The sequence below is a fragment of the Mesocricetus auratus genome, unplaced genomic scaffold (genome assembly GCF_017639785.1).
Source record: "Mesocricetus auratus isolate SY011 unplaced genomic scaffold, BCM_Maur_2.0 Super-Scaffold_100691, whole genome shotgun sequence".
Lineage (NCBI taxonomy): Eukaryota > Metazoa > Chordata > Mammalia > Rodentia > Cricetidae > Mesocricetus > Mesocricetus auratus.
The window spans coordinates 38,560,571-38,573,395 of record NW_024429267.1 but is presented as its reverse complement, the minus strand read 5'-3'; the positions used below and the strand labels follow the sequence as shown (position 1 = coordinate 38,573,395).

General features: G+C 38.2%; 1 long non-coding RNA gene across 1 annotated transcript in view; it reads left to right on the top strand.

Annotated features, from left to right (window-relative positions):
* LOC106021308 overlaps positions 1-7,594 on the top strand; it is a 119,307-nt gene extending 111,713 nt beyond the window's left edge. Inside the window, exon 3 of the long non-coding RNA XR_005874945.1 lies at positions 6,653-7,594. This is a non-coding gene — a long non-coding RNA (uncharacterized LOC106021308). The remainder of the gene's footprint in view (positions 1-6,652) is intronic.
* The last annotated feature ends 5,231 nt before the right edge of the window (positions 7,595-12,825 follow it).

Genomic DNA, 12,825 nt, shown 5'->3' with positions numbered 1-12,825 from the left:
AAAGTAGCCACCAATAAGACCTATAGACTTTTGTTTCTTGAGCAACATCACATAAGAAAACTAAGTAATGTGTGGCCCTCACGTGAGCCAATCACAGATTCTCAAGGTGTGGTGTAGCCATTTCTTGCTGGTGGGACATGACTATTACCATCACCATCATGTAGAACAGAGCACTTGTGGTTATCTCAGGCTATCTCAGCCTACAGTCATGGCAATGGAATAAAGGGGACAATGTATCTTATGGTTAGGTCTCTGGTAATGCTGCAGTTAATGTTCCTTGATGGAAGGAGGGGAGAGGGTATGGAGCCCATCAGAGACAACAGTCTTTTCTGCCCCAAATGCACATGTTCTTGCAGGCTATAGAAAGTAGGATATTGATTGGGGCTTTGCAACTGGTGGTATAGCCTTTTGTGACGTGACCATGCTGTGAGTAGGACTTTCTCATGGTGTATCTGCCTGTTAGTCACCCATGCTTCTGTAGGTGATCCCAATAAACTCATTGTTTCACTAAGCTGGGCTTGGACAGAATCAGTTCTTGAGTGAGTTCGTGCTCTCTCTGTCTGAGGTGAGTGGATGCTTCTTCCTTATGTCCACCCAGAAAAAAGTCACGCCACACTTGGTTCCTTAAAGTTCCCCAAGATCCCTAGTTACCTTCCTCAGCTCTTTTAAAAACAGAGAATCATTGGTAACCCAGTCAAGACTCTTTGTATCTACTGCTCCTCACAAAGCAAGGACCCTCTCATTTATGATATTTGCCAGAAGATTGTAGTTAAAATTACTTTATTAACATTAAGAGAGAGAAAATAAATATTGTCTCTGGCCAGGCTTGAAATCCTGATAAATCCTTCCAACACAAAATTCTTAAACTTTTAAAATTAAATGTAACTGCCTTTTAAATGAATACTTGAGATTAAAATAGGTAAATGAAAACTGCACAGGCTAGAATTAATGGGAGATTAGAAACCGGGGAGGACATGGACTCTAGATGAGAGCAACTATGTAAGTCTCTGCAAAGTGGTGAATAATGATGGCTGAGAAGATAGCAAAGAGGTCTTCAGAGTGCTGCCTGCTTGGTCAAAGAGAAGACTGGAAAAGGAAATCCTTCTATATTTAAGGAGACAGTCAGGAAATCAGCTAATTCTCATAACGGGAGTCTCCCTTAATCATTAATAACTACAAAATCTGGGCATGGCAGAGCATCCTTGAGGGTGGATGTGGAGGTGGCAGGACCAGGAGTTCAGAGTCTCTTGAGTACAGAATAAGTTTGGGGCTTGTCTCAGTTCCATAAGACACCGACTCAAAGCAACTGCAACAAAAACCAACAGAACAAACCAACCAACCTACTAGCAAGCAAGTACTTAATATTTTATACCTTCAAGTCATGGAATGAATTTTGGGTTTAAATTTGTTTCCTTCATGGTCTGGGAAACTCCAAGTTAGTCAAGTGTTGTTGGGTTGGCTCATTGCTCTTCTAAAATTTTAATGATAATAGATTATGTCAATAAAACATTATATATACAAATACTTTTTTCTTATCCCTGAAGTTTTGAAATATTTCATTTAGATTAACTAATTATTTTCTGAAGTTTTGATTCTACTTGCTGTGTGATCCAGTGCTCTATTCCTCTCTAGGGCTTCACTCCTTTATCTAGCAAGGGGAGTGATTTTTAGCTTGAGTTTTCCATGGTCCTATTATTCTATGAAGCTATTAGTTCATGAATAAATGATGTGGTACTATAAGGTCCAGGGAATAGAAAATTAAGATCTTATCTTGGTCACTGTTTCTGATTAGCTAAGCCATTAGTGTTGTCTCTTTGTTTTGTTTTTTTTTGTTTGTTTGTTTGTTTTTTTTTGCTCCCTAGCCTGAGGCTCCACCAACCTGAACTAGTTGGTAGAAAAGGGCTCTTTTCTTCTGTCTGAAGTCTCTCTGTGTCTGGGCTGCATAGATCTACTTCTGACACTCCCTGCAGGTAGCTATACAGGTTTCCTAGGCTTTGGGAATAGAAACACCTGGGATGATTTGGGAAGCCACATCCTTACCTGCCTTTTTCCAAATGAACTCCATATGGATGCTAGCTGAACACAGATTTAGACAGGAAAGTTGGCTTCTCTAGATGTGGACATCAGAGACAGGGATGCTGTTATAGGAAGGCCTTGTTCAGAACAAAGAACTGTAAATGACAAGAAAGTTTTAAACTCTGGATAGCTTTGTGGGTAGTGTCCTACAGCTCTGAGGTAGCCTTTTTGTTTGTTCGTTTTGGTTTATTTTTGTAGAATCCCTGCCTCAAAGGTCTTCCTCTACAGGGCAAGAGAAAGGATATAAGCCCAAGAAAATCGCCACATAAAATCCATTTGACTCAGTGATTAGAGTGGGATCAAACATGTGATCTGGGCCTAATACATAGGTGCATTCCATTCCCTGGCCAGACTTCTTGGTTACATTCATTAATATAAGATATGTTATTATGTAATGAGACTTCTGAGGATGTGAGAGCAAAGAATGTCTTTCCACTTCCAAAAACTGAGATGGCACATGTCAAACAGCTGAGCTTATTTTGTAGAAGTGGGGCAGGGACCTGTTTTTGTGACAGTAGAGAACTGACCTAACAAGACCCTTTGAGCTCCCATCACACACAGACATTTAGTTAACGGGTAAATGCACCTCCCCTTTTAACAACACATTTTCTAGTTGGCTTGGATTTCTCTTTCCTGATTGAGGTAGCCATGAATAGTAAAATGACCTTCATTCTCTGATGAACTCCACTTCTAAATTCCCACCTGTATTCTCATTCCTGATCCTGTTGGGGTTTGTGAATATTATGATCAGCCCCCAGGCCCAGAGCATCCTCACAGATTGATTTTTGGCAGGGAGTTTCTGCACATTCTGGGCCATCAGTGAAGTGAAGAAACACTCTTCACAGCTGAAGAAATTGGTATCTCTCCAACTGATTTGTTAGTGCCCTTTTCTTATTGAGCCTCAGTTCATAGTGAGGCAGGCTTGTGCCCAGAACACCACAAAGACAATACGGAGATGAAAATACAAAAACCATACTGAAAATGGATTATAGCCCCCACAAGTGACTTCTTGTGACCTCCCTCCTCACTTGGCTTTTATCAACACCAGACAGATGAGGCTCTGAGCTTCCTTTCTGAAGCAGTAGAGAGCACAGCAATGAAAACACATTGGAGTTTCATGTTCCTGGATCTCACCTAGTAGCACATCTAGGAGTGGGGCTTAGCGGAACTACTTTCTGCTGCTGGTGGCTTCCAAAGGTCTGATGAACAGAGAAACAGAAAAGGTATTACAGAGAAATGAAAGCATCTCCCCAAAGTTAAAGTCAATATCATGCTTCTCCATGTGTATATAGCTTGGAATGCCAACATCCCAGGCTTTGGAATGGAAAGTGTTTAAGGGTTTGCCACCTTGTAAGGAAGAGACACTCTGGTGGCAATTTTCTAACTCCAAGTCTCAGCTTCATTTATTGATCAAACAGCTCTTAATATCGTAAGAATTTAAAGAAAAGTTTGTAAAACTCAAATACTGGGACTCCATGATATAGTTATTTACTACGCTTTTATTATATATTTAGTGTATAACTAAGAAAATGATGAGGACTCCAATACTATTGTTTTGTGCAGAGTTCAAACATTTCTGTATATTGTTGTGAACTGCCTCAGATAGGCAGCCCTGGCTTTGCGGGTCTCCTTATCTCCTCACAATCAGGGAACATGCCTTCAAAATGTTGACATGGGAGAGGTCAGAGATAGCAAGTGAGGACTTTCAAAGATAAACCTGTCCCTCCCTCCCCTCTGCCAGCCTGCTTTCCTCAAGGCTTGGAATAATTTATGCCTCTTGCTCAGCTAAAGTATGTGGCCTCATTGAGACACTGCAAATACTGCACCAATTTTATTACAACCTAATTGTAGAGTGACAAGGGATAAATCTCGAAGATACATATAGTACGAAATGGCTGGGCATGCTTCACTTACACAAGATGCTTGCATAGAGAAGCACTAAGCTGCGGGAGGGCAACATCTGGACTTGTATGTAATTCATACAGCTTCATTTATGCTAGTACCCAGGACTCCTAGGATACCTGCAAATTAATCAGTCTCCATCGGCTTATTGCAGGGCAAAAGTGAGTTGAAATAATTGCAAGGGCCAAAGCAATGTTGGTTTACATTTCAAATGTGGTTTAAATATTCAGTGGTTTATGCTTGGCTTCTTGGGCAGCTCTTCCTTCTTGGTCTTTGAATCTATCATCTATCTATGTATTTATCTATGTATCTATGTATCTATCTATGTATCTATCTATGTATCTATCTATCTATCTATCATCTATATGTTAAAACAAGTTTAACATTCTGAAAGTATCAATGGCGTTTGAAATAAAACATATAAAATAACCACAGCTTAAAATCTAGAGACTGTGGTTAGTAAAATATCACATAAAGAAGCAAATCAAAATGAGACAAAAAATTCAGATCTTTAAATGGTTTATTTTTAAATAGCTCTAAATTTCAAACCTGAAACAGGATATTACGATTGTCACCCAACATTTATTGAGTACTATAGTAGGTATGTTGAACTTCGAATAATTGAATTGCACATTTAAAAAATAATCTGTCTCTTATGACAGAAATCAGGCAGTTCCTGGCATAATTTGACAGCAATGCACTACCTTCTGCCTTTCCCTGTCAGCGTGGTATGAGGCAATGCAATTAACATCTCTGTGATTGGTTTTGACTGTTGAGATGCTCTGTCTTCGGTAAAACACGTATTTATTTTTATGCTAAGCTTCATTATATAGGACATTTGTATCGTAAATAATTATATATTATTAGTGCTGATGAAGACTTTGAGGACCGGGCTCTGATTTAAGAAGCACTGTTCTGCGGGTTCCTCATTCTTGGTCTTTGAAATGGCCTTAAATTTCCCCTCCCTGAAGGCACTCCGCAGCCCCATTAACAGTGCCTGGTGCAGTGGGCCTTCCTTGTCCTGTGTCTCTCTAAGGCCAGCTGTGGCTCACTGCTGAGCATTCAGCCCTGGCAGTGCTTGTGTCCCCAAAGTGAGATATTCTCTGTGATTGTGACACATCCTCCTATACCCCAGCCCTGTCTGCAAGGCCAAGTCTCTCTCCTTTCCAATTACTGCATAGTAATGTAAATATTAAGACCTTAGTATCTTATCCTTTCTTTGCATAGTTGGTTCCAAACCAGAAAAAAAAACAAGCAACAACAAAAACCAAAAAACCTCTCATTCCAAGACAGTAAAGCAGAATTAGATACAAAGCAATTTTACAGAAATACTAATATTTAAGTTTTTAACATTAACCCACATATATTGTTAGAATCCATGAATTTACTTTTATATTTTCCTTTAATAAAATGTCTTTTCCTCTATGTCATGATTTGGAGTGATAAATTCTTCACTATACTATAATTCAGTTATATTTTCTATAGTTATAACATAGCTCTGTATGTTGCTAGAATTATGAAATTATTGCTATATAGAACTTTTATCATATGTTTACTCATAGGGTAAAATGGATAGGAAATTTTTTCATTTTATGTGAAAATATATTCACAAGTGAATAAATATTAGTTTCTAGTAAACACTGGGAACACAACACTTGAGGTGGGGGTGTGGTTTGTGCGAAATGTTTACTTTAATTAAGTTTCAGAAAGTTTTTCATTTTTAAGTGATTTTTCCCTTCTCTGTTTTACTCTCCAGTTCACTCTCAAAACTGTTAGTTTGAATGGATGATATGCATATATGTTGGACACATCCTCTCTTTTACAACTCTCTCCCATTCACTTAGCTCTTTATCTCACACCAGACACGAAACTATTCTTAGTTTCTTTCACAAGTTTTACCAGGAAAAGATAATATATAGTCTCAATTCTCCTTTAAGAGCTAAATGGTAAACTATAGTATATTAGTATACTGTGTATGCTCAGGATTTGTTTTTCACTAGAAATATACATAGAGAAATCTTCCCTAATTGGCTCCTCATTTTGCAGATCACTTCCCTAATTGTTTTTGAGAGTCGCATCGTGCGTACGCAAGTTGTGTGTGTGTGTGTGTGTGTGTGTGTGTGTGTGTCTGTGGTGTATGTGTGTGCACATGTCCATGCATATGTGGTGTATGTGTGTACATATGTCCATGTGTGTGTGAGGTGTATGTGTGTACACATGTTCATGTGTATGTGTGGTATATGTTGTGTACACATGTCCAGGTGTGTGCGTGGTGTATGTTGTGATACACATGTCCATGTGGGTATGTGACTGTGCTGCTTAATGTTCACATCAGGATGTCTTCCTTAATCAATTTTCCAACTTATTTTAGAGACAGGGTTTCTCTAAAGCTCAATGGTTGGGTAGACTGGGTTTCCAGTGAACCTAAAGAGATTCCCGTCTCTGTCCTCCCATTGTGAAATTACAGATTTGTGGCTTTGTCACATGGGTGTTGGGGATCCAAACTCAACTCCCCAGCTTGTTGGAGCAAGCACTTTATTCACTGAGCCGTGTCTCCTGCCTATAGTGTCCTAGTGAACAACAACTTTTTAAATTCCTTACATAGTATATGATATTTTGTTACTAAAAAAAGATGCTTGGTAAATTTTCTAATTATGAACAAATATTTCCACAGGGCAAGAGAAGTCTCCAGAAGCACAACAGCTGGGTCACAGAGTCTGCATGTGTAAGCTGGACAGTCATTGCTAAAATACCTTCTATCAATGGTACTTCAACGTGTGTTTTCACTGCTCCAGACTCTCACAGTAGATTACAGTGTAAACCTTTCAGATTTTCCTGACTTGATAATTAAACATGCTATCTCTGTATAGTTCCCATGTACATATTTCTTACTATGAGAAACACTTTTCTCATGTGACTGAGACATTTGAGTTATTTTTCTGAGAATTTATATTTTGAGCTCTTCCATTTTGCCCATATCTTTTTTTCATGGTCTTTTTTCAATGATTTCTAGGAGTTACTTCTTATTAATATCTGGGTGTTTAATGTATTGCAAATATTTTATAGCATTTTTCTAGTTTGCCCTTAATATTTTGGCTTTATGCTTTTTCTGTGCAGAATTATCTCTTTATTCTTATGGAGCCATTTTTCTTATCTCTTTTAAGGTTTCTAGATTTTGAGTCTTACAAAGTCATTCTCACCCCAAGGTAATACATTCTCATGTGTTTTTCTACTATTGTTAATTTTTATTATTATGCTTACATCATTGATATATTTGGAATTTATCTGGAAGTATAATGTAAAATTCAAATTTTCTTTAGGGAGCTACCCAATTTGCTAATAGAAGTTATTGATTAATGTATGTTTAGCCAGAGAGGAGTCAAACTTCTCATACATTAAAATTCTATTTGTACTTGCATCTATTACTGGAGTCACCATTATGTTCCATTGTTTTGTCATTACCATACTATTCACTTTTAGTTATTGAATTATTTTGCATTTTAATATTTCTTAAGGGTAGCACACCCCCAATGATATTTTGTTGAGAATTTTTCTGGCTATTTTTTGCTTATATATTATATGAATTTTAGAATCAACTAGCCTCATTTTAAACACTTTTTATTATATATTTAAATTAGAAACAAGCTTGCTTCCCATGTTAATCCCAGCTCCCTCTCCCTCCCCTCCACGCCCACTCCCCCTCACCCAGCTCCTCCAGGCCCCCACCCAATCCCCACTCCATTCCCCAGGGAGGGTAAGGCCCTCCATGGGAGATCTCTAGAGTCTGTCATTTCATTCCAGGGAGGGCCCAGGCCCTCCCGCAAGTGTCCAGATTGAGAGAGCATCCCTCATTGTGGGATGGGTACCCAAAGTCCCATAGATTGCCTAGGTCTCCTCACTGACACCCACATTCAGGGGGTCTGGATCAGTCCCATGCTGGCCTCTCAGGCATCAGTCTGGAGTCCAAGATCTCCCCCTTGTTCAGGTCAGCTGTTTCTCTGGGATTCACCAGCCTAGTCTTGACCCCTTTGCTCATCACTTCTCCCTCTCTGTCACTGGGTTCCAGGAGTTCAGTTCAATGTTTAGCTGTGGATGTCTGCCTCTGCTTCCGTCTGTCACTGGATGGAGGTTCTAGGATAACTAGCCGCGTTTTAAAAAAGTTTTCTTATTTACTGAAATGTCTTTAAAATTGTAAATCAAATTAAGGACAATATCTCCATGATGCCAAGAATGCTAATCCAAGAATATACTTACGTCTTGATTTGTTCAAGTCTTTTTTTTTATTTTTCACTGCATTTGTAGGTTTTCTGCATACAGATCTTACATGTTTCAATTTCATTTTCACTGCTAGATTTTGATGTTGTTATTGCTGTTATGGAGAAATTACTGCCTTTTTGTAACTTTTAGAATTGGTGGCTGTATCCTATGAAAGCCATTAATTACTGTCTATTTATTTTCACTCTCTTAATGAAGTTGACTATTACTTGCAGTTGTTTTAAAATCCAAACTCAAAGAATCAAAAACAGTGATATGTGTAACTTCTCCTTTTATAGTTCTTTCCTATGATATTGTATTGGCTACCAATACAACATTAATTGCACAACTGTGCCTCTGGTATCATAGTAAATAATGGCCCATTAAAGGCATGGCTGACTTTGTTGCTGAATATAAAGGGAATTACTTCAGTACAGTAGTTCTCAACTTTGATGGCACAGTAGAAAGATTTAGAGCTTTAAGAAATTCTGCTATCCAGGCATCATTCTGTAATGATTAATTAGAAAACCTGATGGCAGGACCTAAGAATCAGTACAGTTAAAAGCTGTGGATGTGTGGAATACAAAAAATAATAAAAAATGAACAACAAAAAATGAGCATCTTGGACTGAGGTACTCAGGGTAAAATAACCTGCTGTTTGAGTATGTGAGTTTGGAACTTCAGCACCCATGTACAAAGGATGAGTGTAACAGTACAGATGTGTAATCCCAGCATGGGAGGATGGAGACAGGCAGATCCCTGGGTATTGCTGGCCAGCTAGTCTAACATAATTGGTGAGCTCTGGGTTAGGTGAGAGACCCTGTCTCAAAGAACACAGTGGGCAGTGACCAAGAAAACTAACTGTAGACCTCTGGTTTCCATATGTATGTATGAGCACAGTTTGTTTATCACTTACACATACACACAAATAAAATAAAGTTATTTTTATTGTTAAAAATAATAGTCCTATTAAAATATAAAGCCCCAATGTTAAAAAAAAAAGCTCTGGATGTGATTTCACACACAGCTAAGATTGCACGTGTCATCATTTTTCTTGACTGGTGCTTGTTTTTAAGATGAAATAGATATTTTGTTAGACTAAGAAATTATATTTTAATCTTATCACTTTAAGTTTTAAAATTTTGTTGATGCAATGTTCTTCGTACCCCAAGATACTGAATTCTATTGTAACATAATTACCTCTATTAATGTAATGAAGAATATTAATGAACTTCATAATATGGATCTCTATCTGCATTTTGTAAATAAAGGTCACTCGGTATAGTAGTCTTAATATTCTGTTTATTGTTTGTACTGATGATTTTTCAATGACTATGCTACTTGTTTTGCATGTGGAAAGTCATCCACCATGTCTGGTTTCAGTGCTGCACTGAGATTATAAGTGCACCGTGGGCCTTTTCCTATGTTTCACAGAAGCCTGAGCTGGTGTTTGAGTGAGTTTCTGTCTTGCAGTTTGGCTGAATCCCCTTGCAAAGCTCATGTACCATTGCTCTCCTGAGAATGGGAGGCTGAGAGTTGGGGTCAATGGTAGCATTGTTTTCTTCTTGTGCTCTAGAAACCACTTAGTTCAGACACCCCTCTCTTAATGTGCACGTTTAGGTAAGTTACAGTTTCTTAGACATCTGATATGAAATCCAGGTTGGGTTTCTTTATATTTTTAAAGTTTTATTTATTTATTTGTTATGTATGTGCCTTTATGCCGGAAGAGGCCATCAGACCCCACGACAGACGGTTGCCAGCCACCATGTGAGTGCTGGGAATTAACATTGTGTTTTCCTTAACATAGAAATACAAAAGTTCTCCAATTTAAGTCTGCATTTCTTTTTTTTTTTGAGCCAAGTGTTGATTAAAATTTCAAAATTATCTTACAAAGATGTCTTTTTTTTTCTCAAAAGACAAAAACAAAAACAAGAAAACAAAAAGCAAAACTGCTTTGCTTATTGCATAGTTACCAGTTGCCATTTTCTCCACTTTTTGGAAATTTCCTTTGTGGTTTAAGACGTTTTCCTGTGTTGTTGTATACTTTGTGGTACTTGACTCTCAGGCACACTTTTGAGGGAGTAGAGTTTGATATATGTTCATACATTACCATATTAATCATGTTAGGTAGGTCTTCGTTTTTCTATTCTTCTTACTATGCCAGGAACTCTGAGCTGAGTTAAAATAGTGCACTAGCTGCATATTTATGAATGTACTAGTGGATATTCGTGAACTCTGGTCCCAGACAGTATCTATTTAAATGTCCATCTTCTTTATGGGTGAGCCCACCGACATTGTAAAGGCTTCCTCCCCACGTCTGAACTCCCCTCGATGCTACTCAGCTCACTTCCTATGCCCTTTCATCTCATCTGCATTTACTACATTTGCCTCCCTTCTTTGGCTTTTCAATCTTCTTGAGTCACTGTTTACTAGTGCCTCCCATGTACCCCTGTCTGCAATTAAGTTTTGTTTTGCGATCCAACTTGAAGATCTTTTCTTTCTGGGCAAAGTTCATTTACATTGATGTGTGTGACTGATGTTTTTGGATTTTTTGTCATTCTATTTATATTTTTTTAACACAAACAGTCTAGGCCATTCACTACATGTTCTGTTTTCTTATCCCTGTTTGCTTAGTTTTTCTAGTATTTAGAGAAGATGTGGTTTTACTCTAATGGTCCCCTTTATAATTACATCTTTATTGTAATATCCAGAGTTTCATAACTCAGAACAGGTGGTGTGACTTGTAGGATGTCCTGGGTTAACGGATGAGACATCTGGTGGTAGCTGGCCAGGGGTAAGGGTGGAGCTTCTCATAGGATCTCAAAGCTGTATGAAAGGCTAAGGCTGTTGTCAGTATCTCATCAGACCTGGGAGCCCACCTGTTGACAAGATATGCTCTTCCTTAACAGTGAAAATAATTATTAGCTTGCTTTTTCTTTGCATGCAATGTTCTTTGTTTAGTTTTTTGTGCTTTTCTTCGTATATTTATATGACTGAGTTGTCAACTTTAAATAATATCTATTAATTCCAGTGGTTACACATCCAGCTGTCAAGATAAGCACAGTTATATCTCCTTTCCTGTTCCCTCCCATTTGGTGGTTTGGTGAGAGGCTAACTAGACCTCTTCTCCTTTATTGGAGCGCAGATGCTTTGTGACTTTCTAGTTCACATATTTGTTATAGCCTTTGTTACTTATACATTCAGTGTGGCTGTTACTTTTATATTCAATGTGGCTGTTACTTATACATTCAATGTGGCTTTCTTATCTTCTAATGCTATCATTCTATCCTTAGGTTTTAGACGAGATCGGGCGCGTTCAGGGTGCTATGGCCATAGACTATCCTTAGGTTTTAGAAATTCTTCATCACTGTGTATTTTTTAATCTTGCTTCTTTGTTGAGATGGGATCTCACTGTAGCCCAGCTTGCCTAAAGTTCTTGGCAATCTTGCTGCCTCAGCCTCCCAAGTATTTAATTGGTGTTTCATTATTGTTTTCTACATTGTTTTTGGCCTTGCTACTCCAAAGTACTATTAACATCTGAGCATCACTTGGGAGCTTACTTTCCATTTTTGTTATAATCTCTTTCTCCTAATGTCACAACTGTTTCCTCATTTTATTGCTCAACACTGGTAGAACTGAATTCCTCTGGACCAGCTATGTCCAAAGAGTAGAGAAACAGAGAGGAATAGCAAGGTCCCACATGCTTTGATGATTCTATATAAGGAGTTGAAGGAAGGGTGGGGAGTTATTTAAGTTGATGAATGTGTCACAGTCCTGTTAGGCTTTGGAAAAATAGTAAACTTCAAAACTTTCCAGGAAAATGTGTTCAGCTGGGAGACAGAAATCAAAGAACTATAGTAAACAAAATATCTAGAGAACAATAAGAAAGTGACCCTGCTTGGAGGACATCCCACCAGGAAGAAAACTTTTCCAAGAACTCAGCTGCAACCTCTCTCATCCCAATAGCTCTTGCTCTTCCCTTCCTGCCTCTGAGGTTTTCATCACTCACCGTGGCTTTCCTTTTAGTTCCTTGATAAATTTCCCCTGGAACATTTTCAAGCTTTGTTTTGTTCTTCCTCTAAATTTTCTATTCTATGCAATATAATTCTGGGGAAATGATGGTTTATTTGTTTATTTTTAAAAACCATTCTTATTTTGGTCTTTATTCACAATATTTCTGTCCCCTTCCTTCTTTACTTTCTCCTCCCCTCCTCTTTTAATTGTTTTCTTTAAAAATTATATTTTTGTCTTTAAGTGCCAATTTGGGTAAATGTAATGCTATTTCCCATCAGTACACTCCTTGGCTTTGTCTTTAAGTGCCAATTTGGGTAAATGTAATGCTATTTCCCATCAGTACACTCCTTGGCTTTGACTGTTGCCAGGGAGCCGTTCACTCTTCAGCTGCACAGTCCCTCCTTATAGCTTACATTCAGCCCTTCCTTTCTCGTTACCACAAAACAGTCTTTTAAGCTACCCCTTTCCTGTAGTTCCACTGGGGTGTGCCTAGGATGGATACATTTTATTTTTCTTTGTTTGGGGTTCACTGTGAGACCTCAATCTGAAGAATCTTGCCATTCATCAGTTTTGGAAAAA